General features: G+C 37.3%; 1 protein-coding gene across 2 annotated transcripts in view; it reads right to left on the bottom strand.

Moving 5' to 3' along the window:
* IBTK (inhibitor of Bruton tyrosine kinase) overlaps positions 1 to 14370 on the bottom strand; it is a 95856-nt gene extending 81486 nt beyond the window's left edge. For both annotated transcript variants that reach the window (XM_082730694.1, XM_082730695.1), the window contains exon 1: positions 13477 to 14370. The gene's annotated coding sequence lies outside the window, so the exon portion shown is untranslated. The remainder of the gene's footprint in view (positions 1 to 13476) is intronic.
* Positions 14371 to 27642: the final 13272 nt, after the last annotated feature.

Below are 27642 nucleotides of genomic sequence, written 5' to 3'. Positions count from 1 at the left end.
AAAAACTTTTAAAAAACTATAATGAGATACTATTTTTATCCATCAAAATAGGAAAGATCAAAAAGTTTGATATTACTATGTACTGACAAGACTGTAAGAAAATACGTACCCTACTCCACTGCCAGTAAGCATATAAACTCATACAGTCTGGAGGGAAATTTAATATAGTTATGAAAATGTAAACTATACCTTTTTTCTGACCCAAGCAATTTTACTTCTAGGAATTTATCTTGGAAAACTGTATCTATGTGTGAAATGGTGTTAGTATAAGAATACTCACTGAGTCATTGTTTGAAATAGTAAAGCATGGAAATTAGAAGTAATTATGTCCATAAAACAGAGTATTACTCATGTATCAAATGAAGCCGCTATATATTTTCGGATATGAAATAATCTACAAGATACACTGTACAATGTCCTTGAAAATGAGATGTGTATCAATACCATTTATGGAAAAATTGTATATGCATTTACATATTTATGCTTGAACATGCATGAAAGATGTCTAGAAGAAGACACAACAAAATGGTTAAGAGTGGTTCCTCTGGAGAAGAGCACCAATAGCTGGAGACAGAAATGGAAGGCAATCTTACTTGTATTTTACTACAAACCACTTCTGAATGCTTCACCATAAGCATGAATACCTATTCAGAACTAAATACCTAAAAAATATAAAGAAATGCTAATATATTGATTAGAGAGGCTGTAGGAAAATATAGAAAACTCAGCCACCAAATAAAGAGCCTCTAGTTTTTTTCCAATATGCTACCCTGTCTGCTTTGCCCTGTTTGGATCTGGAGAAATGAAATACAATTTGTCAACTATTTGATAAACTACTATCCCTCAAGTTTTTTACTACCTGAAAGAAAACTAACCACCCATATACCAGAAATTTTATAACTAGAGTGGACGACTTTACATTCAACATTTCTTCATCTTTTTATTTATCATCTCCTAATTATTTTTCTTTCAATATTTTTGTACTCTCAAGTTCATTCTATTTTATTTTAGTCCTCTGGATTTTAAATTAGTGAATCCATTTCATAATAGTTAGATACAATAGAAATTCTATGTTAATTCTCTTCTCCAAGGTATTGATCATAAATACTTAATAGAACCGTTCTAAAACCACAAAAAAACCCAAACAGCCAAAGCTATCTTGAGAAAATAGAAGGTGAAAGCATCACACCCCAATTTCAAACTATGTTACAAAACTGTAGTAATTAAAACAGTATGCTATTGGCACACAAAGAAACACATAGATCAATGGAACAGAATAGAGAGCCCAGACATAAACCCATGTATATATGATTTACAACAAAGGAACCAAGAATATACAATAGCAAGGGGACAATCTCCTCAATAAAGGGTGTTGGGAAAATTGGACAGCCACATGCAAAAGCATGAAACTGGACCCCTATCCTACACCATACCCAAAAATTAACTCAAATGATCTAAAGACTCAAATTTAAGATCTGAAACCATAAAACTCCTAGAAGAAAACACAGGCAGTAACCTCCCTGACATAGGTCTTGAAGATGATTTTTTTAATCTGACAGCAACAGCAAAAGCAACAAAAGCAAAAATAAACAAGTAGCACCACACCAAATTAAAAAGTTTCTGCACAGCAAAGGAAACCATCAACAAAATGAAAAAGTAACCTACTGAATGGGGAGAAAAATTTTTGCAAATCATACCTCTGATAAAGGGCTAATTGATATAAAATATCCAAAGAATTCATATAATTCAAGAGCAAAAAACTAAACCATCTAATTTTTAAAATGGCCAAAAGATTTAAACAGATTTTCCAAAAAAGACATGGAGATACCCAACAGGTACATAAAAAATGCTGACCATCACTAATCATCAGGGAAATGTAAATTAAAACCAAAAGGAGATAACACCTTTCTCCTTTAGAATGCCTATTATCAAAAAATAAGAAATAATTAGTGTTGCCAAGGACATAAAGAAAAAGGAACCCTATACACTACTGGTGGGAATGTAAATTAATATATCCACTATAGAAAGTACTGTGGAGGTTTCCCCCAAAATTAAAAATAGAACTAACCTAATACCCAGCAAGTCCACTTCTAGGTATTTATCCAAAGAAAACAAAACACTAACTCCATGTTCACTGCAGCATTATTTACATTATTTACAATAGCCAAGATATGGATAAATGGATATCAATGGATAAATGGATTAAACAGTTATATACAAGAAGAGAGAAGCAAGATGGTGGAGGAGTAGCAAATTGATATGACATCAGGTGCCAGGAGTTTGGCTTATCTTACCAATTCCTTTTTTAGAATTTTTAAAAAAATTTTCATCTTTACAGTCATATTCCATCCCTTCATTGTATTTACCTTCATTTTTGTACATATATATGTTCCTGTTTCTTTAAAATTTTGGGAGGTAGTTTCTTCTAGGAGACCAAAATACACCCAAAATCTGTTCTATCCACCATTCTAATATATATACGTACATTTTTTCCCCCTCTTGCTTCTCCCCCCAGTCTTGGGTCTCTTCTGATTTGGTTAGTTTACATTTTTCTCGGCTCTCTGTCACCCTTTTAGCATTTATTCTCTCATTCACAAATTCTTATCTGGATAAAATGACAAGGCAAAAAAACTCACCACAAAAAAAAAAGAGGCTGTACCAATGGCTAGGGACTTCATCAATACAGACATTGGTAATATGTCAGAACTACAGTTCAGAATGACGATTATCAAGGTGCTAGCTGGGTTTGAAAAAGGCATGGAAGATATTAAAGAAACCCTTCCTGGAGAAATAAAATCACTTTCTGGAGAAATAAGATAACTAAAAATCTAATCAACTTGGAATAAAAAAAACTATAATGAGGTGCAATCAAAAAATGGAGGCTCTTACTGCTAGGATAAATGAGGCAGAAGAGAGAATCAGTGATAGAGAAGACCAAATGACGGAGAATAAAGAAGCTGAGCAAAAGAGAGACAAAGAACTACTGGACCACAAGGGGAAAATTCAAGAGATAAGTGATATCATAAGATGAAATAATATTAGAATAATTGGGATTCCAGAAGAAGAAGAGAGAAAGTGGCAGAAGGTATATCAGAGCAAATTATACTAGAGAATTTCCATAATATGGCAAAGGGAAGAAGCATCAAAATCCAGGAAGCACAGAGAACCCCCTCAGAATGAATAAAAACAGGTCCATGCTCCGTCATCTAAAAGTAAAACTTACAAGTCTCAGTGACAAAGAGAAAAGTCCTGAAAGCAGCTCAAGACAAGAAGTCTGTCTTGTACATGACTATATACAATGGTAGAAATATTAGACTGGCAGCAGACTTATCCACAGAGACCTGGCAGGCCAGAAAGAACTGGCATGATATATTCAGAGCACTCAATGAAAAAAATATGCAGCTAAGAATACTATATCCAGGTAGGCTATCATTGAAAACAAGAGAGATAAAAAGCTTCCAGGACAAACAAAAATTAAAAGAATTTGCAAACACCAAGCCAGTCCTACAGGAAATATTGAAAGGGGTCCTCTAAGCAAAGAGAGAGACTAAATGTAGTAGACCAGAAAGGAACAGAGACAATATACAGTAACAGTCACCTTACAGGCAATACAATGGCACTAAATTCACATCTCTCAATAGTTACCCTGAATATATGGGGCACGTGGGTGGCTCAGTGGGTTAACCCTCTGCCTATAGCTCAGGTAATGATCTCAGGATACTGGGATCGAGGCCCACATCAGGCTCTCTGCTCAACAGGGAGCCTGCTTCCCCCTCTCTCTCTGCCTGCCTCTCTGCCTACTTATGATCTCTCTCTGTGTGTCAAATAAATAAATAAAATTTAAAAAAAAATAGATATCCTGAATGTAAATGTAAACGGGCTAAATGCCCCAATCAAAAGACACAAAGTATCAGAATGGATTAAAAAAAAAATCAATATGCTGTCTATAAGAAACTCATTTTAGACCCAAAGACACCTCCAGATTTAAAGTGAGGGGGTGGAAAACAATTTACCATGCTAATGGACATCAAAAGAAAGCTGGGGCGGCAATCCTTTTATCAAATAAATTAGATTTCAGGCCAAAGACTATAATAAGACATGAGGAAAGACACTATATCATACTCAAAGAGTCTGTCCAACAAGAAGATCTAACAATTTTAAATATGTATGCCTTTAACATGGGAGCAGCACACTATATAAACCAATTAATAACAATATCAAAGAAACACATTGACAATAATATAATAATAGTAGGGGACTTTAACACCCCTCTCACTGAAATGGACAGGCCATCCAAGCAAAAGATCAACAAGAAAAGAAAGGCCTTAAATGACACACTAGATCAGATGGACATCACAAATATATTTACCACATTCCATCCCAAAACAACAGAATACACATTCTTCTCTAGTGCACATAAAACATTCTCCAGAATAGATCAAATCCTGGGCCACAAATCAGGTCTCAATAGGTATCAAAAAACTGGGATCATTCCCTGCATATTTTCAGACCAAAATGCTTTGAAGCTAGAACTCAATCACAAGAGAAAAGTTGGAAAGAACTCAAATACATGGAGGCTAAAGAGCATCCTACAAGAGTGAATGGGCCAACCAGGAAACTAAAGAAGAATTGAAAAAATTCATGGAAACAAATGAAAATGAAAACACAATCATTCAAAATCAGTGGAACAGAGCAAATGCAGTCCTGAGAAGAAAGTAAATGCGGTCCTGAGAAGAAAGTATACAAGCCTTTCTCAAAAAACAAGAAAGGTCTCAAGTATACAACCTAACACTACACCTAAAGGAGCTGGAGAAAGAACAGCAAAGAAAGCCTAAACCCATCAGAAGAAGAGAAATTATAAAGATCAGAGCAGAAATCAATGAAATTGATACTAAAAGAACAGAAGAAGAAATCAATGAAACTAGGAGCTGGTTCTATGAAAAAAATTATTAACATTGATAAACCCCTGGCCAGACTTATCCAAAAGAAAAGAGAAAGGATCCAAATTAATAAAATCATGGATGAAAGAGGATAGATTACAACAAACACCAAAGAAATACAAACAATTATAAGAACATATTATGAGCAACTATATGCCAGCAAATTTGAAAATCTAGAAAAAATGGATGCACTCCTAGAGATTTATAAACTACCAAACTGAACCAGGAAGAAATAGAAAACCTGAACAGACCCATGACCAGTAAAGAGATTGAAGCAGTCATCAAAAATCAACCCAACAAACAAGAGCCCAAGGCCAGAGGGCTCCCCAGGGAAATTCTACCAAACAGTTAAAGAAGAATACCTATTCTACTGATATTGTTCCAAAAACAGAAATGGAAAAAAAAACTTCCAGACTCATTTTATTACCTTGATCCCAAAACCAGACAAAGACCCCACCAAAAAGGAGAATTACAGACCACTATCCTTGATGAACACCGATGCAAAAATTCTCACCAAAATACTAGCCAACAGGATCCAACAGTACATTAAAATGATTATTCACCATGACCAAGTGGGATTTATTCCTGGGCTGCAAGGTTGGTTCAACATCTGCAAATCAATAATGTGATGCAATACATTAATAAAAGAAAGAACAAGAACCATATGATCCTCTCAATAGATGCTGAAAAAGCAGTTGACAAAGTACAGCATCCCTTCCTGATCAAAACTCTTCAAAGTATAGGGATAGAGGGGACATCATCAAAGCCATCTATGAAAAACCCACAGCAAATATCATTCTCAATGGGGAAAAACTGAGAGCTTTCCCGCTAAGGTCAGGAACACGGCAGGTATACCCACTATCACCACTGCCATTCAACATCCTACTAGAAGCCCTAGCTTCAGCAGACAACACAAAGAAACAAATCAGCAAAGAAGTCAAACTCTCACTTTTCACAGGTGATATGATACTTTAATGTGGAAAACCCAAAAGGCTCCACTCCAAAACTGCTAGAACTTGTACAGGAATTCAATAAAGTGTCAGGATATAAAATCAATGCATAGAAATCAGTTGCATTTCTATACACCAACAGCAAGACAGAAGAAAGAGAAATTAAGGAGTCAATCCCATTTATAATTGCACCAAAAATTGTAAGATACCTAGGAATAAACCTAACCAAAGAGGCAAAGAATCTGTACTCAGAAAACTATAAAGTACTCGTGAAAGATATTGAAGAAGACATAAAGAAATGGAAAAACATACCATGCTCATGGATTGGAAGAACAAATACTGTGAAGATGTCTACACTACCTAAAGCAATCTACACATTTCATGCAATCCCTATCAAAATACCATCAACTTTTTTCAAAGAAATGGAACAAATAATAAAATAAATATGGAACCAGGAAAGACCCCAAATAGCCAGAGGAATGTTAAAAAGAAACCAAAGTTGATGGCATCACAATTCCAGACTTCAAGCTCTATTACAAAGCTGTAATCATCAAGACAGTATGGTACTGGCACAAAAACAGACACAGAGATCAGTGGAACAGAAGAGAGAGCTCAGAAATGGACCCTCAACTCTATGGTCAACTAACCTTCAACAAAGCAGAAAAGACTGTGCAATGGGAAAAAAAAAAACAGTCTCTTCAACAAATGGTGTTGGGAAAATTGGACAGCCACACGCAGAAGAACGAAACTGAACCATTTCCTTACACCACACACAAAAATAGACTCAAAGTGGATGAAAGACCTCAATGTGAGACAGGAATCCATCAAAATCCTTAAGGAGAACACATGCAGCAAACTCTTCAACCTCAGCTGCAGCATCTTCTTCCTAGAAACATCGCCAAAGCAAGGGAAGCAAGGGCAAAAATGAACTATCGGAACTTCATCAAGTTCAAAAGTTTTTGCCCAGCAAAAGAAAGTTAACAAAACCAAAAAACAACTAACAGAATGAGAGAAGATATTTGCAAATACCAGATAAAGGGCTAGTATCGAAATCTTTAAAGAATATAAAACTCAACACCCAAAGAACAAATAATCCAATCAAGAAATGGACAGAGGACATGAACAGACATTTCTGCAAAGAAGACATCCAGATGGCCAACAGACACATGAAAAAGTGCTCCACATCACTTGGCATCAGGGAAATTCAAATCAAAACCACAATGAGATACCACCTCACACCATTCAGAATGGCTAAAATTAACAAGTCAGGGAACGACAGATGTTGGAGGGGATGCGGAGAAAGGGGAACCCTCCTACACGGTTGGTGGGAATGCAAGCTGGTGCAGCCACCCTGAAAAGCAGTATGGAGATTCCTCCAAACGTTGAAAATAGAGCTACCTTACGACCAAGCAATCACACTACTGGGTATTTACCCTAAAGATACAAGTGTAGTGACCCGAAGGGGCAAATGCACCTGAATGTTTACAGCAGCAATGTCCACAATAGCCAAGCTATGGAAAGAACCTAAGATGTCCATCAACAGATGAATGGATAAAAAAGATGTCGTAGCTATATATAATGGAATACTATGCAGCCATCAAAAGAACTGAAATCTTGCCATTTGTGATTATATGGATGGAACTAGAGGGTATTATACTGAGCAAAATAAGTGAATCAGAGAAAGACAATTATCCTATGATCTCCCTGATATGAGGAATTTGAGAGGCAGAGTGGGGTTTGGGGGGTAGGGAAGTAAAATATAAAACAAGATGGGATGGGGAGGGAGACAAACCATAAGAGACTCTTAATCTCACAGAACAAATTGAGGGTTGCTGGGGGGAGTGGGGGGATGGACACTGGGGAGGGTATGTGATACGGTGAGTGCTATAAGTGTGTAAGCTTAACGATTCACAGACCTGTACCCCTGGGGCAAATAATACACTATATGTTAATAAAAATAATTTTTTTAAAAAAGTTATATACATACAATGGAATATTACCGAGCCATTAAAAAGGATGAGCTCTTGCCATTTGCAACAACATGGATGGACCTCAACGGCATTATGCTAAGTGAAATGAGTAAGAGGGAAGCAAATGGCATATGACTCTCTTATATCAGATTAGGGGTGGGAGGGCAGAACTGGATGAACTGGTTTGTTTTTGTTCTAAATAAACTGAATAAATTTTAAAAACTTAAAATAAACTTAAAATAAAACTTAAATAAAATAAATTAAATAAATAAATAAATAAAAACTTAAAATAAAACTTAAATTCCCCAAAACACTTTTCTCATTTCAGTTTTTAAATACATATTTTGAATGACAAAAGAAAAAACAGTTATGAGGCAACTATTTGGAGGGACATATATGAGTTTACTGTAAGTGTAGGGGAAACTTCTGTGCACCATAGATAGATATGAAACATTGCAAATGTGCACTTTCAACTCCCATTTCAAACCACACTAAGAGTCAGAAGTCCTAAATCTAACTAGCTCTTCGCTATTCTGACTTCCCCATCCAGAGGTGACAGCATAGAATTAGGATTCCCAATCTTTTCTAGCTCCAGTTGTTTCTACAAGTCTGTATATTTTATAATTTGATATAAGGCTTATAACATTATCCCCACCTTAAATTGTTGATAGGTATAAAAAACAAAGCGTTTCTTAGTTGACATGAAGAAAAAAGTAAAAAAGCCTTAAGTAGTTGAAAACTACTTAACTAAACTAACTAAACTAAAACTTAACTAAACTACTTAACTTAAACTAAACTAGTTTAAACCTACTTTAAAACTACTTTTCCAGAAAACTGGAAAAAAATATACATAGCAAAATAGTCAATTATAGTTAACTTCATTTTTTTGAGGATCTAAAATATTTCCACCTTTGTACTTTCAGTGTATTCATAATACCTGAAAAGAACTACTTCCTGGCAAATAACTCAAACACTACATGAAAAAAATCAGAGTACAACCAAAGAAAATTCTCTAATTGTTACTATACATAAGCAATTACAATGAACAAAAAGGGGAATATTAAATGTAAAAATGGTAGTATACTATAATATATGGAGAAACATACAGAATACTATGAACATAAATATGGAAGTGACTAAGAGCTAGTGTTTCTTAGAGCCTTACATCTTTGGATTCAAATACAGCAATGCCAGCTGTTACTAGTTATGTAACTCTAAAAATTACATAAATCTCTTATTTCTTCATCTGAAAACAGAAACAATGTCACCAATCTCACAGCATTACTGTAATGACAAATGAAATTGCTTAGCCTGGTACCTGCACAAAATAGGCATGCAACAAACAGTAGCTTTTATTACTATTGTTTCTTCAGTAACAAAAGGGTAACAAATTTAATCTCAAAATTCATGTTTGAGTTTCATTGCCTCTGCTACCTGGTTTCCATGCATATTTCTCCAATTAAAACATATACACTAAGGCTACCAAAATGACCTCCAAATCTACAAATACTTTTAGATACTTTTAGTTCTGTTCTTAATTTACTTCGCTGCTTTTAGTCATTAACACCACATTCTTCTAAGTATCTGGATGGAACGAGAGGGTTCTCCTAAGAACACTTTTAATTTACTTCGCTGCTTTTAGTCATTAAGACCACATTCTCCCAAGTATCTAGGAAGGGATACTGAAAGCATAGGGAACTACTGAAGCATTTAAGCATGGGCTCTCTCTCACCCCTTCTTCCAAAGACATTACTTCTTCCCCTTACCTTCAAATTTTGGAGCTCTCAATGTTCCATCATCAGCCTTCTCTTCCTCTCTACTTCATATACTCCCTGAATAATTTCAATCTCTTTCTTCCTTTTAACTGTAACCTATATGCTCATAACCCCCAAATATGTCTTCTACCCTCACATCTTTCCTAAATTCCAGGCCCATATTTCCAATTACCAGTGTAAATGTTATTCATGCATTCAACAAATGCTTACTGAAGGCAAAGAAAGCAAGGGAAATAAATATTTACTAAGCACCTACTACATATTGGATATTTTACATCACAGAGAGGTTAAACAAGCCACCCAAATCATAGCACTAATAAAAGAGAAGTTGGAATTCAAGCACAGATCTGTTTAACAGCAAAGTACAAGCTATTTCTTCTATACTACACTGCCTCTCCAGTGCATCCACAGTAGGTCACAGGTACTGGGAATACAAAATAAATATGGTATAAATATTTTAGATAACATAATAAAAATATAGGTTCATGGATAATACTTAAGTGAAAGTATAGCTCATTTAACATCTGTATTCAATGAACAAAATCTATTATCTACTATTGTCTCTACCATCAAAGGGTCACAGTTTGATAGAGAAGACTGATTATATTTAAGCAAATGATTAAAACATAAACCTATGGTAAAGATAAAACAAGTGACTCATAGGAATAGGGAGTTGAGAAGAGAGAGACAGGGAAGATTTCCTACATTAGGATGAGTACATGTTTGCCTGATAAATTCAGGGTGAGTAGCATTCAAGGCAGGGAGAAAAAATACAAATTAAAGCACTGGAATCATTTTAGTCTATTCTGAAAATTCCAAGTAATTCAGAAGACAGAAAACAGCGAGGCTTAATATATACACCAAGGTGGGACAGATTATGGACAGCTTTTTGTGCCTTTCTTTAGGGATAAAGAAAGCGAGCAATTCAGAGACACACTTAGATATTTAAGATCTTAAATATATAAGATGTGGTGATAACTCCCAAATTTCTAGCCAGATTATATATAATGGCAGCCAAGAAGTAGAGTAGGGGGTAAATACTTTGGAAATCAGAAAAAGAAAAGAAAAAACCTTTGAAAATGCAACAAATAAAAATTAACGGGGAAAAGTTGTTTATATGTGACGAATACAAAATGTTGATGGGAAACTGAATTGTAACAGTACAGCTAGCTACAGGCAATTGTTCAACCTTGGGAACTAGCCCACCACAAAGGTGTTAGCCAGTAGAGGTTGAGCCCTCAACAGTGACTCATAATTGTTCCACTTATCCTTGGTTAGGAGTTTAGTTATCTTCCTAAAACACAAATCTGATCATGCCATTCTGACAAGTCCAAGCCTAATATCTACATTCCATGTGTTACGGTTAGCCTTGGGACGTCAGGAAGAGAACATCAATTAAGCCTGTCAATTAAGACATAGCCCATAAAATTCAGACTCTAAATTCAGAACACCACAGAGGTAGGAACCAAGGTAGACCACTAACTAAATGATCCTAGGCACATCACAATTTCCTAAGTTTCAATTCTCTCACTTAGAAAAAGGGGCAACAAATATTTATAACTTGGGTTGTTCTGAAAAACAAATGAAACAGTTAATTCATATGTAATCACCCAACAAATGTTTTAAAAAAAAAGAAAGGGGGGGCTTATATTGATATACAGGTCAGAAAATGGCATAACTTTTTTAGAGTCCTTTCTGCTTGGAATGCTTTTCACCCAAACCCTTACAAGACTGCCAATGTGTCCATGCGTTAGTTACAGAGCATCTACCATCTTTTAAATTTTGATATGGACAACCTACATAAATTTCAACCTCATATTGTCTTTTTATATATGAGCACCTTCATTTTACAATGAGGAAATTTACATGAAAGTTTAAATTACAAATACAGAAAAGTTTAAATTACAAATACAGATAAGTATACTCTAGATTCTATCTATTCTACTCTACCCAAATTACTCTCTCGAAATGCAGTTAGATAATCTTTTTTAATAAGAAGTAGAACAGTGTACTACAAAAAAATTACCCTTATTTGTAGTCAGAAGAATTGGGATCCTACTACCCTTGGCCAGATAAAACCTTGGCCAAATAACTTAATATCCCTAATCCTTTTCACCATCTGCAAAGTTGGTGATAATAACTTGTCCTGTTAGGATGGACCTTGACTACACAAAGCTTTTAAGTTCTCAGGGAAGGGGGAACTGGGGACAGGGTTGTCATTATTTCTTCATATTTATATATATATAAATACATATATAGTCAATAAGCAGACTTATTTATAAAGCACTAATACCAAAATATCTTCCTTTTAAACTTGCAACTATATTAAATTGTTACAAAGCTACAAATTATAACTCAAAATTGAATTTAAAATTTTTTTAATTCCTCTGTAAGCCCTGAAAATAGTTCACATAACAATTTTAAAACACAAGAACTTGCTTCTTTAAGAGATTAGTAATTTCCCTTCATCAATATTGTATTTTAGTAAACGTTATCTCAAATACTCTCTTGGTACTAAAGATAGAGACTTCAATACCTTACCGATGCAATATCCAGTTTCACAACAGACAAATTCTGCAAATCTTAGGGGTCAAACACATCTCTACATGTAGCAAAAAAATTACTGATCTATTAATAACGGTAAACTGATTTTGATACCATTTATAATAATAAACCGAGTAATAATGAGCTCCTTTATGTAATAGTTGAATTCATTTATGGTCTATTGAACTACATACGGTCCTAAAATATAATGAGAGTAAAAGAATGTAGTAAGTTCCTTCACAGAATTTAGCGTCCTAAGAACCCTCAATACAAGTTCTTTTTTTTTATTTAAATAATAAAACCGCCACTTTAAAAAATTTCCTGAGATAAACTATGCTCTAACTAAAGCTTCTGCAAATACCTGTAACAAATTCTTTTTAGAAAACACCTTTTTGCCTTCCTCTATGTCTGTTTCTAAAACCAATACAAATCAAGGAATTCAAAACAAACAAACAAAAATCAAGAAGTAGCTACGCAAGGATGTGAATTGGTACATTATGAGTGGAGAAACACTATCACTCATTAAAAGAAAAAAAAAGTCCCAGTCTTTCAGTAATTCTGATAGATTTCGAATTTCAAACGCCCTACTTCGAAGCATGGAGGGAAGGGGAGCAGGGGAGTGCTACATCAATTTCTGCTTCCTGAAAAAAATATCTTTAAGTTTTATTAACTATGTTGGAGAACAGCAGTCAAGGATGTCCGGGCTTACCAATTTCGCTACTGACCTAAAACTTTGTTAAAACCACACAACGTGTTACAATAAAAAGCCTCTATCCTGTCTTCCTCAATCCCAAGAACCGATTCCTTTTCACACAATGGTCAATTCACACAGAATTCCAGAGTCAGTATCCCCACAGTGGAGTAAAACTATATGACCCCACGAAGGGATAACGCTTCAAGGAATGGCTTCAAATTTAAGGCTCGAAGGGAAGTGACACAACTACCGAAACTAGCAAAGCAACAACGCTGGAGGGCGTGTCAGGCAGGACAGCAACGTAGCGCGTAGCAGAACAGCCCATTCATAAGCTGAGCGAGGTTGCAAGAAGGAGGACTCCAGGACCCCGATCCCTGGGCCCGCTCCCCGCCGTCTCGCTCGAAGCGCGGCAGCCTCGGAGCCACTGGGCTCCCTCCCCGCGAGGTATCTGTGCCCCGGTCACCCGCACCCTCCGGAAACTGAATGCTGTCCCACTGCCCGCCCCCCGCACCCCCCCCCGCACCCCCCCCCCCCGCCACCGGCTTAAGCGACACGGTCGCCTCAGCCTACTCCGCACTGAGGCCGCGCAGAGCACTCCCTCACCAGTCGCTAGATGAAAGTGCGCCGGTGTACTCCGCGAGACGGGCACACAGCCGCGCGGGGACTCATCCTCAGTGAAGACAACTGGAGAAACCGAACAGTGCCAGGGGGGAGTCTGATCCCCAGGCCCGGCAGCTGTGGAGGCGGCTGCAGCTTCAGCCGCGACTACAGGCACCGGGAAGGGGGCTGGGAGAAAAGGCCGGTGCGGGCGGAACCCAGGAATAAGACAGGCATTGATTGGCCGAGGCTCGTGTATGCCTCATGAGGATTGGCTGGTGTCTGCCCAGAAGGCCTCGCGTGGCAACACCTAAGCTATGGCCTTTCCCGGGAGCCCTGAGAGAACTTGACCCTTGCCGGCCTTCGGACTACCGGCGCAAGCCAGGGGCGGGGAAACGCGGCAGCTGAGGATTCTCAGCCAACAGCGGTGGTGGAAATGTGCCTTTGGGGTCAGTGCGGCCTAGGTAGAAACGTCAGCTGCGGACTTGGGAGTTCCGGATAAACCCGGGTGGAGAGAGAGTCCTGGAGACCTGGCCAGATGACTTGTGCAGCCAGTCACCACGCAGTAGAAGCCAAATGCGTAGGCATCTTGCTCAGAAGAGTTCTCGCGTTGCCCTACCAGTGGGGTCACTGGAAAGCCAAAGCGCAGATTAGCAGCATCACACTTGCCTTCCCGCTCAAGCACCCAGATTGTCTGAGAGTCACTCCCTTGGTCCGAAGGCGTCACTGCCTTCCTCGATTGTTACTGGGACCTGCTGCGCACCAGGGTCACGGCAGTCAGTGCCTGCCACCAGGCTTACACTACCGCTTTTCCCCCATTTAACTCCACATCCAAGGCCGGTTTTAAAAGTGCTGGAGTGAAGGAAAAGAAAAAACAAAACAAAAACAAAAAACGGGGGGGGGGGGCGTGGAGTGGGGACGACTAGGAAAGAAAGTAGCAGTATTAAGAGGAGGAAGAGGAAATTAGTACTAGTTTACCGAATGGGAAACACTACAACAAAATGCCTCATACCGTAGGAATTCAGTAAATATTTGTTCAAGGAGGGATAGTTTGATTCACAACAAACACTAGCAGTTAGGAGTTGGCAGTACAGCTCGAGCCTCTGTATAGCACGAAGGCGTTGGACTACGTGTCTTTTTGAGATCCACCAGTTCAGTTTTACCGTCTTTTTGCAGCCTTCCTTGTGGAAGCACAAAACCTGACAGCTGGTTGGTGAAAGGGAAAGGTGAGAAGAGCCCCTCTGCTGCCCTTCCCAATACAGTGGTCTGTTCCTTTGCCCCTTATTCAAGGTGCCCTATTTCCTACTTTGATGTAACAAAAACCAGTTTTTACTGTAAAAAATAAGTGATTTTGAAAATAAACTATATATGATGACTTATAATAAGGAATAAAGAAAACAGTAATGGCAAATAAAGAAAATAATGTAAATAAATGCATAAGCCTAAGTTCAAATCTTTTATTGATCGCTTTCATTTGGCAAGTTAAGTAGGTTTTCTGAAAACTTACTTTCCTTGTTTGTAAAATAGGAACAATAATGTATTTTAGAAGCGAAAATGCACTTATATTTGTGAAAAATGTAATTACATAGATACAGATATACAGTTCATAGAGTGCCTAGCACTTCATGAATAATAAATCTGACTTTTATAAATCAAAAGGTATTTCCAGGGACACCTGGCTGGCAGAGTCAGAAAAGCGTGTGACTCTTGATCCAGGGGTTAGGAGTTCAAGCCCCTTGCTGGGCATGGAGATTACTTAAAAATAAATCTTAAAGGAAAAAAAAAAAAAAGTATTTCCATAGCAGCAGAATTATTCCAAGCAGTCATTCATTTATTTTAACAGTTGCCAAACCCAGATAATCCCAAACATAAGAATAAATTGCAACCTTTACAAGTACTACAAAGAATATCAATGTAATCTGACTTCCCAAAGAAGTGACCCTTGACCTATGATCCTAGGAATGAGTAGGCAATAACTAGATGAAGCACGGAAGAAAGAACATTCCAGTCAAGTGATATGGAATTGCCCCTCATTTCCCTAGAAAACAGAATGCCTGCAAATATATCAGTTATTTGTAAAAATTATTGAAATGATTAACAATGAATGCAAATGAAATATTAACCATTTTGTGAGACTTTTTAAACATTTTTGTGTTTACACATAGAAGAAGAGATAGCCATATACCAGTGATTATCTTGGTGTGGTAGATTTAGGGGTGTTTCTAAATTTCGACCTCTTTGGATTTTATTATTTATTTTTCTTTGCAATAATTAAATGTTGATTTAAAAAATCAAAATTTACCCCCAAAATTGACTAGAATTTCTGAAGTAGACTTAAAGCAAGAAATAGATCCAGAGATGGCTTTAGAAGACTGCAGTGCTGGAAATGTGGAGAAGTAGGAGAATAGTCCAGGCATCAGGAATGGAGTTTGAGATGAAGCCAGAATACAGAACTGCAGAAATGTTTTAAAGCAACGCAGCATTTGTAATACTCCCTATATGCCATTTTACTGAAATAAATTAACAGTGCTGTCCTTCATAATCAAGACATATTGTCAAGACACATTGTCATTCAAGTTGTATATAGACAGTGCTGTCCCTACTTCAGCTGCTAAAATAAAAATGTTAGAACTTGTATGGTTGCAGTGGATCTAAACACAAGCCAATGACATTCTGCAAGAATGGTTTTTACTATAAGAAGGTCAACAGTGCAGCTGGCCTAGAGATTACTGGAACCTCATGGTTTGGCCCTATTCTCTCCTGCTCCAGACCATTTTCCATGTGAAGACACTTGGCTGGCTGCAGCTTTCTGACACACACCACAGCTTTTCCATTAGGAAACACAGCACTGTGCCCTTTGCCTTAAGCACAAAAATTCCAGAGCCCCTGATGGGTTCATATGGGCTCAGATTAGGTGGGGAGTCAAGGGTATAATGTTTGACAGCTTCTAGGAGAGTCATGCTTGAAGCACAGTAATGAGTAGCTCCCCCAAGAAGGCAGGATACAAGGCAGGCAAAATAATGGATAATTGGGTATTTCTCTACTATTATATCCAAGGGATATGGTCCTAGCTACATTCTTCCTGTGCAGTGATTATCCTTCAACTCCTCATGTAGAGGAAGCTACTTCCTTAAAAATCTGTGAAGACTTCCCTGATGCCCCTTCCTAACAGTTATCCCCTCATCTTTAACTTCTATAACTTACTAATATTATCATGTCACACTGTATTATTCTTAAATTTATTATTTTACATGTGGATACAGTAAAAGCAGGGACTCCAAAGGCATACCACCTGGATATAAAATTTTACTCCTTTTCTTATATGAGACCTTAGGCAAGTTACATAACCCACATAGGCCTCAGTTTTCCTCATCTCTACCATGTAATTATTAATAGTTGATGCATAAAGTTCTTATGAAGTTTAAATGAGATAGCTCTCAAGCTCTCAGGTGAGCTCGTAGCACTAACAAAAGTTAACATACCTCAACCATTCTGGTTGTATTTGTGTGAGGGAGCATTTGAGGTGTAGGATGGGGAGACAAAAGGAATGACCCACAAGATGGCAGTGTTTGAATATAACTTTAGAACTGTATAAGCTTGAAAGAATCCACCAAAGAATCTAAAACTTTAAGGCAATTCAAGACAAATTCAAAACCTACATGTAACAAGCAAATCCTTGAGAAAGTAAACCTATGAATTTGGCAAGCTTAGCATCATTTCATAACCAGGACAATGTGAACTCCCTAAACTCTCTCTCCCCTCTACAATGACTAAGAATTTGTAGTGTTCCTTTCTTGGTGCTTGTATTCCTTTTTTACCTAACTATAAAATTAAATCAAGCTGTTAACACTACTGTTTCCTTTTTTTAAAAGGAGAAGAAAAGCAAGTTTGATTTTAAATGGCAGAATGGGTACATAATACAACCATCTCTTGATGCCACAAACCCCTCGACCTGGCAAAAAACACATATTTTTAAAAATCAAATTCATAAATGCATTGCAAAACAAAAAGGTTAACTGTCAGTGGGACAGAACTTATGAGAATTCACTGAAAAATGGATAGGAAGCTCCATTGGACTGAAGAAAGGAGTAATAGCCCCAAAACAAGAGAGAAATGTTACAAAAGGTAATTGCAGTACCAAAAGTGTTGCACATCTAGAGGTGACCATAAGAAGCAGGAAGGAGTCCACACTAAATCACAAAGTGATTAGAGTCTCACAGCAGAAGCAGGTGAGCCAATGAAGTTACCCATGCCCCATCCCATGATGGTAATAGGGGTATCTATCCATAAGTAGAATATACAGGACCTTCAGTTTAATAGATAGGCCAGCATCTTGGTAGCTGGTGAAACCTGGAAGAAATCAGGAAGCTCTTAAACCCAGAACATCAGCTTCTAAAGCTTCCTGTTCAGCTGCATGCCCCACTCCTTCCTCATACATCTAAAGAAAAGACAGGTATTCAGGTAGTAGTCATGTGTCTTAATCCTTCCCCCAGAGATTGTGTGCAACAAGCCTCCTCCCAAAAATAAGAAGAAGAAAAAAAAGGACAAAGGAAAGAAAGAAAGAAAGAAGAAAGAAAAGAAAAGAATCTCAAATACACAGATGAGCACAAAAGCAAAAATCAACAAACATTTGAGGAAGGCCAACATCCTGAGAGACATGAATTTACAAATCCAAGAAGCTCAGCAAACTCCAGGAAGAATAAATACAAAAATAACTGCCTAGAAACATCATAATCAAATTGTTGAAAACCAAAGATAAAGAGAAATCTTAAAGTATTTAGAGAAAAATGGTATACTACATAAAACAAGAATGATTTAAAACATTATGGAGTTCACAGAGGAACTGTGAAGATGACCATAGATCAATACCTTTAAAGAGCAAAAGAAATAAACTGTCAACCCAGAAAATCTTCCACAATATTGAAGGCAAATGAAGATATTTTCAGAGACACAAATATAAAAAGAAATAGTAGCCATAAGAATTGCCCCCATCAGAAATTCTAAAGAAAGTTCTTTAGCCTGAGGGGCATGTTGCAGACAGAAACTCACAATTTAAAGGCAGAAGGAAGAACATGAGAAATGGACAACACTTGATGAAATAAAGTCAATCTCCATTACATGCATACCTCAGAGATACTACACTTCTAGACTATTGTCATAAAGCAAATATCACAATAAAGTGAGTCGAAAATTTTTTTGCTTTCCAAGACCATATAAAAGCTATTTTTACACTATATGGCAGTCTATTAAGTATGAAATTATGTCCAAAAAAAACGAAACTATGAACATACCTTAATTTAAAAAAATACTTTATTGGAGTGCCTGGGTAGCTCAGGTGGTAAAGCATACAATTCTTTTTTTTTTTTTTTTTTTAAGATTTTTATTTATTTATCTGACAGAGAGAGAGATCACAAGTAGGCAGAAAGGCAGGCAGGGTGGAGGGAGGGAAGCAGGCTCGATCCCAGAACCCTGAGATCATGACCTGAGCTGAAGGCAGAGGCTTTAACTCACTGAGCTACCCCAGGTACCCAAAGCATACAATTCTTGATCTCAAGGTCATGAGTTCGAGGCCCTTGTTGGGCATAGAAATTCCTTTAAAAAAAGATGCCTGGGTGGCTCAGTAGGTTGGGTGACTGCCTTCAGTTCAGGTCATGATCCCAGTGTCCTGGGATTGAGCCTCACATCTAGATCCTTGCTCAATGGGGAACCTGCTTCTCCCTCTCCTTCTGCCTGCTATTCTGCCTGCTTGTGCTCGCTCTCTCTGTCAAATAAATAAATAAATAGCTCTTTAAAAAATAAAAATAAAATGAAATAGAAAATTTAAATATGTTATTGCTAAAAAATACTAAGCTTCATCTGATCTTTCAACAAGTCACAATCTTTTTGCTGGTTAATGGTCTTGCCTCAGTCTTGATGGCTGCTGACTGATCAGGGTGGTGGTCACTGAAAGTGAGGATATCTATGGCAATTTCTTTCTTTTTTTTTAAAGATTTTATTTATTTGACAGAGAGAAATCACAAGTAAGCAGAGAGGCAGGCAGAGAGAGAGGGAGGGAAGCAGGCTCCCTGCTGAGGAGAGAGCCCAATGTGGGGCTCGACCCCATGACCCTGGGATCATGACCTGAGCCGAAAGCAGAGGCCTTAACCCACTGAGCCACCCAGGCGCCCCTATCTATGGCAATTTCTTAAAACAAGTCAACAGTGAAGTTTGCCAAATCTATTTACTCATCTTTGCTTGAATGATTTCTGTGTAGCAGGCAGTGTTATTTGAAAGCATTTTACCCACAGTAGAACCTCTTTAGAAACTGAAGTCAATCCTTTCAAACCCTGCCACTGCTTTATCACTAAGTTTATAAAATATATTAAATCTGAACAGTCTCCATAGTATCTTCACCAGTATATTCCATCTCAAGACACCACTCTTTGCTCATCCATGAAAAGCAGCTTCTCAGCCCATCAAGTTTGACCATGAGATGGTAGCAAATCAGTCCCATCTTCAGGCTCCACTTCTAATTCTAGTTGACGTGCTATTTCCACCACATCTGCATGTACTTTCCCCAGTGAACTCTTAAACCCCTCATAGTCATCCGTGAGGGATAGGATTAACTTCTAAATTCCTGTTAACGTTGCTATTTTAACCTCTTTCCATGAATCATAAATGTTCATGGCATCTGAAATGGTGAATTTTTCCAGAAGATTTTCAATTTATTTTGCCCAGATCCACAGATGGAATCACTATCTATGGCAGCTATAGCCATTTGATATATATTTCTTTTTTTCCATTTTTTAAAATTTCTTTTCGGTATAACAGTATTCATTGTTTTTGCACCACACCTAGTGCTCCATGTAATACATGCCCTCCTTAATACCCACCACCTGGCTCCCCCAACCTCCCAGCCCCCATTTCAAAACCCTCAGGTTGTTTTTCAGGGTCCATAGTCTCTCATGGTTCACTTCCCCTTCCAATTTCCCTCAACTCCCTTCTCCTCTCCATCTCCCCATGTCCTCCATGTTATTTGTTATGCTCCACAAATAAGTGAAACTATATATTTCTTAAATAATGAGACATTAAATATCACTGATTACATATCACCATAACAAGCATAATAATAATAATAATAACAATAATAATAAAGTTTGCAATATTGCAAGAACTACCAAAATGTGACACTGAGACACAAAGTGAGCAAATGCTGTTGGGGGAAAAAAAATGGTGCCGATAGACCAGCATGGTTGCCACAAACCTTCAGTTTGTAAAAAACAGTATCTGCAAAATGCAATAAAAATTCAATAAAATAATATACACATATATTCACAGATTCCATATTTGTGAATTTTCCCCTTCCTAAAGTTCATTTGTAACCCCAAAGTCAGTAATCATGGTGCTTTCACAGTCATTCAGGGACATATGCAGAACAATAAAAAACTCTAGTTGCCTAGTTGCACACACTCCCAGTATGTTTCCAGCTGAGTTCATATAAGACAATGCTCAGCCTCCTTGTTTCAGCTGTCATGAGAAAAGGTACCTTTTCCTGGTCTATTTAGTGCCATGCTTTTTGCATTTGTATGGTTTTCTTGATGATTTCACTCTTGGAAATGGCCCTCAAACTTAGTCTAGTGTTCCTAACCCCAATGCTGTAATATACTTTATGGAGACAATGCATCTGTTAAATAAGCTTTGTTCAAGCATGAGTTATGTTATTAGCCACAAGTTCAATGTTAATGAATCATCAATATACGTAAAGAAAGTGTCTTCAAACAGAAGCACACATAAAACAAGGTTTATATTGATCACCATTCACTTTCCTGGGTTTCTATCTTGCCAGTTGCAGATGTTGGGAGTTATCATCCTCAGTAATCATGCTGGCTAATTTCTCATAATAATAAGTACATATATACAATAATAATATATAAATAATATATATTGTATTATATACATAATGCAATATTATGTATATATATTTACATATAAAATATAATAAATAAAGGTTATATATAAACTATATATAAACACACATATATGTGTGTATTTTATATAAATACAGATGTGTGTGTGTGTGTGTATTTCTGTCCTATTGGCTCCGTTTCTCTACAGAATCTGACAAATACCTCACTGATGTTTATAGGTCCCTATATCCAATGACTGGAGAACACACATTCTTTCCAAGTGTATGTGGTCCATTCAACAAGATAGGCTATATAGTAGATCTTAAAACAAGCCTTGGTAAATTTAAAAGGACTGGAGTCACAAAGGTAGTTAGATAGCATTTCATGCTGAATGAAAATAAAAATTTAACATATCAACATTTTTATGATGAAGCTAAAGCAGCACTTATATACAGAAATTTATGGCTTTAAATACTTACATTAGTAAAGAAGGAGAGAGAGAAAAAAAAAACTCAATGACCTAAGCTTCCACACTAAGCATCTAGAAAAAGAGCAAAGTAAATTCAAAGTGGGCAGAAGGAGGAAAAAAATAAAAAGCAAAAATCAATCAAATTGAATATAAAAAAACAATAGGGAAAATCAGCTTAGTTGTTCTTTGGAAAGAAAGCTGAAGTTGTTCTTTGGAAAGATCAACAAAGCTGAAAGTTGTTCTTTGGAAAGAAAGCTAAAGTTGTTCTTTGGAAAGATCAACAAAGCTGAAAGTTGTTCTTTGGAAAGATCAACAAGATTCATAAACTCCTTGCTAGAGTTAGTTGTCAAGAAAAAAATGAAAATTGGGAACTGTCAAGAATTTTGAGCGTTTGAGATTGTACCCTATTTGCAAAGCTAACAAGTTTCATGGATGCTGGTCAACCAACAGAGATTCCTGGGTTAGAGATAGGACTTTATTACTCATGGTGGAACAAGCAGCATAAGCTTATATTTGCATCACTTTCTTTTGGCCCCGAAGGCCCTCAAGAATGACACTCAGTGGCCTGGGTAGATGTTGCAAATGTAGTGAGTTGGCACACCAACAAAGGAACTCCAAACATGGAAACTTAACATTTTAAAATAGACTGAAAACAATCCTGCCTGTCTTTTACCTCTGAGGTAAAAATTATCTTTATTACACTGTACAATAAACAAACCTATCTTCTGCTCTGAAGGGAGGCACTATCACGATATACCAAGGCTCTCTGCTGGAACAATGTCCTTGAGGAGACAGTTGAGGACAAAGTTGTCAGTGATTGAGCTCACAAAATGTGCAGAAATGTGAAGAGACCCATAGGTAGTTGTCTCTCAAAAAGAACTTCAATTACTAGTATCAGGAATTTAAAAAAAAAAAAAGTGATCACATTGAAAAAGAAAAGCAAAGATGGAGGCATCACAATTCCAGAATTCAAGTTATAATACAAAGCTATAGTAATGGTATATGGCAAATATATGGCATTTGGCATATGGTATATGGCAAAACAGTATGGTATTGGCACAAAAATAGACACATAGATCAATGGAACAGAATAGAAACTCCACAAATAAACCCACAATTATATGGTTAATTAATCTTCGGCAAAAGAGAAATGAATATAAAATAGGAAAAAGTCTCTTCAATGAAGGTTGTTGGCAAACTGAACAGCAACACACAAAAGAATGAAACTGGACTATCTTCTCTTACCATACACAAAAATAAACTCAAAGTGGATTAAAGAACAAAATGTGAGACCTGAAACCATAAAAATCTTAGAAGAGGACACAGGCAGTAATTTTTTTGACATCAGCTGTAGCAGCTTCTTTTAGATATGTCTCCTGAGGCAAGGGAAATAAAAGCAAAAATATACTATTGCCACTACATCAAAATAACACACTTCTGCACAGCAAAAAAAAAAAACCCCAACAAACTAAAAAGCAACCTATCGAATGGGAAAAGATGTCTGTAAAGGATATATCTGATGAAGGGTTGGTATGCAAAATATATAAAGAGCTGGTGCAACTCAAAGCCTAAAGAACAAATAATCCAATTAAAAAAAAATAGGTGGTGATGATGAACATTTTTTCATGTGTCTGATAGCCATTTGTATGTCTTCATTGGAGAAGTGTCTGTTCATGTCTTCTGCCCATTTTTTGACATGATTATCTGTTTTGTGTGTGTTGAGTTTGAGAAGTCCTTTATAGATTCTGGATATGAGCCTTTTGTCATTTGCAAATATCTTCTCCCATTCCATGGGTTGCCTCTTTTTTGTTGACTCCTTCCTTTGCTGTGCAGAAGCTTTTGATCTTGATGAAGTCCCAAAAGTTAATTTTTGCTTTTGTTTCCTTTGCCTTTGGAGACATATCTTGAAAGAAGTTGCTGTGGCTGATATCAAAGAGGTTACTGCCTATGTTCTCCTCTATGATTCTGATGGATTCCTGTCTCACATTGAGGTCTTTTATCCATTTTGAGTTTATCTTTGTGTATGGTTTAAGAGAATGGTCGAGTTTCATTCTTCTACATATAGCTGTCCAATTTTCCCAGCACCATTTATTTAAGAGACTTTTTTCCACTGTATATTTTTTCCTGCTTTGTCAAAGATTATTTGACCATAGAGTTGAGGGTCCATATCTGGGCTCTCTACTCTGTTCCACTGGTCTATGTGTCTGTTTTCATGCCAGTCCCATGCTGTCTTGGTGATCACAGCTTTGTAGTAAAGCTTGAAATCAGGCAACATGATGCCGCCAGTTTTGTTTTTCTTTTTCAACATTTCCTTAGCAATTCGGGGTCTCTTCTGATTCCATACAAATTTTAGGATTATTTGCTCCAGCTCTTTGAAAAATACCAGTGGGATTTTGATCGGAATGACATTAAAAGTATAGATTGCTCTAGGCAGTATTTTAACAATGTTTATTCTTCTGATCTGAGAGCATGGAATGGTCTTCCATCTTTTTGTGTCTTCTTTGATTTCTTTCATGAGTGTTCTGTAGTTCCTCTAGTACAGATCCTTTACCTCTTTGATTAGGTATCTTATGGTTCCCAGGTATCTTATGGTTCTTGGTGCTATAATAAATGGAACTGATTCTCTAATTTCCCTTTCTGTATTTTCATTGTTAGTGTATAAGAAAGCAACTGATTTCTGTGCACTGATTTTGTATCCTGCCACATTACTGAATTGCTGTATGAGTTCTAGTAGTTTGGGGGTGGAGTCTTTTGGGTTTTCCATATAAAGAATCATGTCATCTGCGAAGAGAGAGAGTTTGACTTCTTCATTGCCAATTTGGGTACCTTTTATTTCTCTTTGTTTTCTGATTGCTATTGCTAGGACTTCTAATACTATGTTGAACAAGAGTGGTGAGAGTGGACATCCTTGTCATGTTCCTGATCTCAGCAGGAAGGCTGTGAGCTCTCACTAGCCATCAGGGAGATTCAAATTAAAACCACATTGAGATACCAGTTAGAATGGCCAAAATTAGCAAGACAGGAAACAACATGTGTTGGAGAGGATGTGGAGAAAGGGGAACCCTCTTACGCTGTTGATGGGAATGCAAGTTGGTGCAGCCAATTTGGAGAACAGTGTGGGGATTCCTTAAGAAATTAAAAATAGAGCTTCCCTATGACCCTACAATTGCACGACTGGGTATTTAACCCAAAGATACAGATGTAGTGAAAAGAAGGGCCATCTGTACCCCAATGTTCATAGCAGCAATAGCCATGGTCACCAAACTGTGGAAAGAAACAAAATACCCTTCAACGAATGAATGGATAAGGAAGATGTGGTCCATATACACTATGGAGTATTATGCCTCCATCTTTTGTATCAACATGGATGGGACTGGAAGAGATTATGCTGAGTGAAATAAGTCAAGCAGAGAGAATCAATTATCATATGGTTTCACTTATTTGTGGAGCATAAGAAATAACATGGAGGACATGGGGAGAGGGAGAGGAGAAGGGAGTTGAAGAAAATTGGAGGGGGAGATGAACCATGAGAGACTATAAACTCTGAAAAACACCTGAGGGTTTTGAAGGGGTGGGGTGTGGGAGGTTGGGGGAGCCTGGTGGTGGGTATTATGGAGGGCACATATTGCATGGAGCACTGGGTGTGGTGCATAAACAATGAAATCTGTTACACTGAAAATAAATTAAATAAAAAATATATATATAGGCAAAAAAAAAAAAAAAAGGCAGACTCCTAAAACAGACATTTCTCCAAAGAAGACAGACAGATGGACAATAGACACATGAAAAGGTGCTTATCATCACTTATCATCAGAAATTCAAATCAAAACTCTAATGAGGTATCCCCTCATACCTGTCAGAATGGCTAAAGTTAACATAGGAAACAACACATATTGGCGAGAATGTGAAGAAAGGGAACCCTCTTGCACTATTGGTGAAAATGCAGACTGGTACAGCCACTGTGGAAAACAGTATGGAGGTTTCCTCAACAAGTTAAAAATACAACTACATTATGATCCAGCAATTGCTCTAGCAGGTATTTATCTAAAGAACACAAGAGCCTTAATTCAAAGGGACAAATGCACCACTATGTTTATAGCAGCATTATTTACAATACCCAAGATATGGAAGGAGCCCACATGTCCACGATTGATGAATAAAGAAGTGGTAAATATATATAATGGAATATTATTCAGTCATAAATAAAGAATGAAATCTTACCATTTACAATGACATGGTTGGAGCTAGAGAGTAAAATGCTAAGTGAAATGTATCAGTCAGAGAAAGATAAATACCACATGATTCCATTCATACATGGAATTTAAGAAACTAAACGAACAAGGCAAAGGAATAAAGAACAAGAGAGACAAATCAAGAAAGATACTTTTAACTATAGAAAACAAACTGATGGTTACCAGAGGGAAGAGAAATGGGAGAGGATGAAATAGGTGATGGGGACTAAGGAGAGCTTGTGATGAGCACCGGGTGATGTACAGAAGTGTGGAATTACTCTATTGTACATCTGAAACTGATATAACATTGCATGTTAAATACCTGTAATTAAAATTAAAACTTAAAATTAAAAGAATGTTTTAAGTAATCACTATAAATCCTACAGACGTTAGAAGCAAGAGAACATTGTAAACAACACTTGTGCATTTGTAAAATTTACTCAGGTCCCAATAAACAGTATGAAATTAGGCAATAATTTTTATGCTGAAGTGTTTAAATGTTAATTAATGCATACAATTTACTACAAAATACGTCAAGAAATATTATTTGGGGGCGCCTGGGTGGCTCAGTGGGTTAAGCCGCTGCCTTCGGCTCGGGTCATGATCTCAGGGTCCTGGGATCGAGTCCCACATCCGACTCTCTGCTCAGCAGGGAGCCTACTTCCTCCTCTCTCTGCCTGCCTCTCTGCCTCCTTGTGATCTCTCTCTGTCAAATAAATAAAATCTTAAAAAAAAAAAGAAATATTATTTGGGAAAAAAGGAGAATAGATGGTAAATAAGTGATAAAGAAAGTATATTAAAAATGTGGATGCTATAATCTTGATGGATATATAGTTGTTCACAGTAAAATTCTTCCAAATTTGTTACACATTTAATGATTTCAAATTAAAAGTTGGAGGAAAGAGGGACGCCTGGGTGGCTCAGTTGGTTAGGCAGCTGCCTTCGGCTCAGGTCATGATCCCAGCGTCCTGGGATTGAGTCCCACATCGGGATCCTTGCTCGGCGGGGAGCCTGCTTCTCCCTCTGCCACTGCTGCCACTCGGCCTGCCTGTGCTCGCCCACTCTCTCTCTGGCAAATAAATAAATAAAATCTTTAAAAAAAAAAGTTGGAGGAAAGAGACTTAAACACATATAAAAGAATTTCGCTCTTCAGACTTTATTTGGATCATGATTTGGACACATAAACTGTAAAATATTATGAGACACTAGGGAAAATGTAGGCACTGACTTGTTACTTGTTCATTGTTTTTAGGATATGCTGTCAGTTCTCAGACTCTATAATCCCTCACCCGTACAACCTCAGTGTATGCTACACAGAATTCAGCCAGCAGCAGCTACATGTCTGTGCCTGAGTACGTTCTCTGTCTGCTAAATGTGGCTGATGTGGCTGCCTGCAATTGCTGAGGAGTTCATGCTTCCAGAGCAGCCTTCTGCCCACATCTAACTTATAAACTTCCCTTCTCTCTCTCACTTTCCTATTTCTGTCTTCCCTCTGAAATAGACTGTTTCCCTCCAAGCCTTTGTTTCAGTATTTGGAGGAACCCACAGTAAGACATTGGGATAATGGCATTTCTGTTACTTTCTT

Source organism: Mustela nivalis, assembly GCF_964662115.1.
Source record: "Mustela nivalis genome assembly, chromosome: 5".
NCBI classification, from domain to species: Eukaryota; Metazoa; Chordata; class Mammalia; order Carnivora; family Mustelidae; genus Mustela; species Mustela nivalis.
The sequence above is the reverse complement of the archived record's forward strand: the minus strand, read 5'-3'. Positions and strand labels throughout refer to the sequence as shown.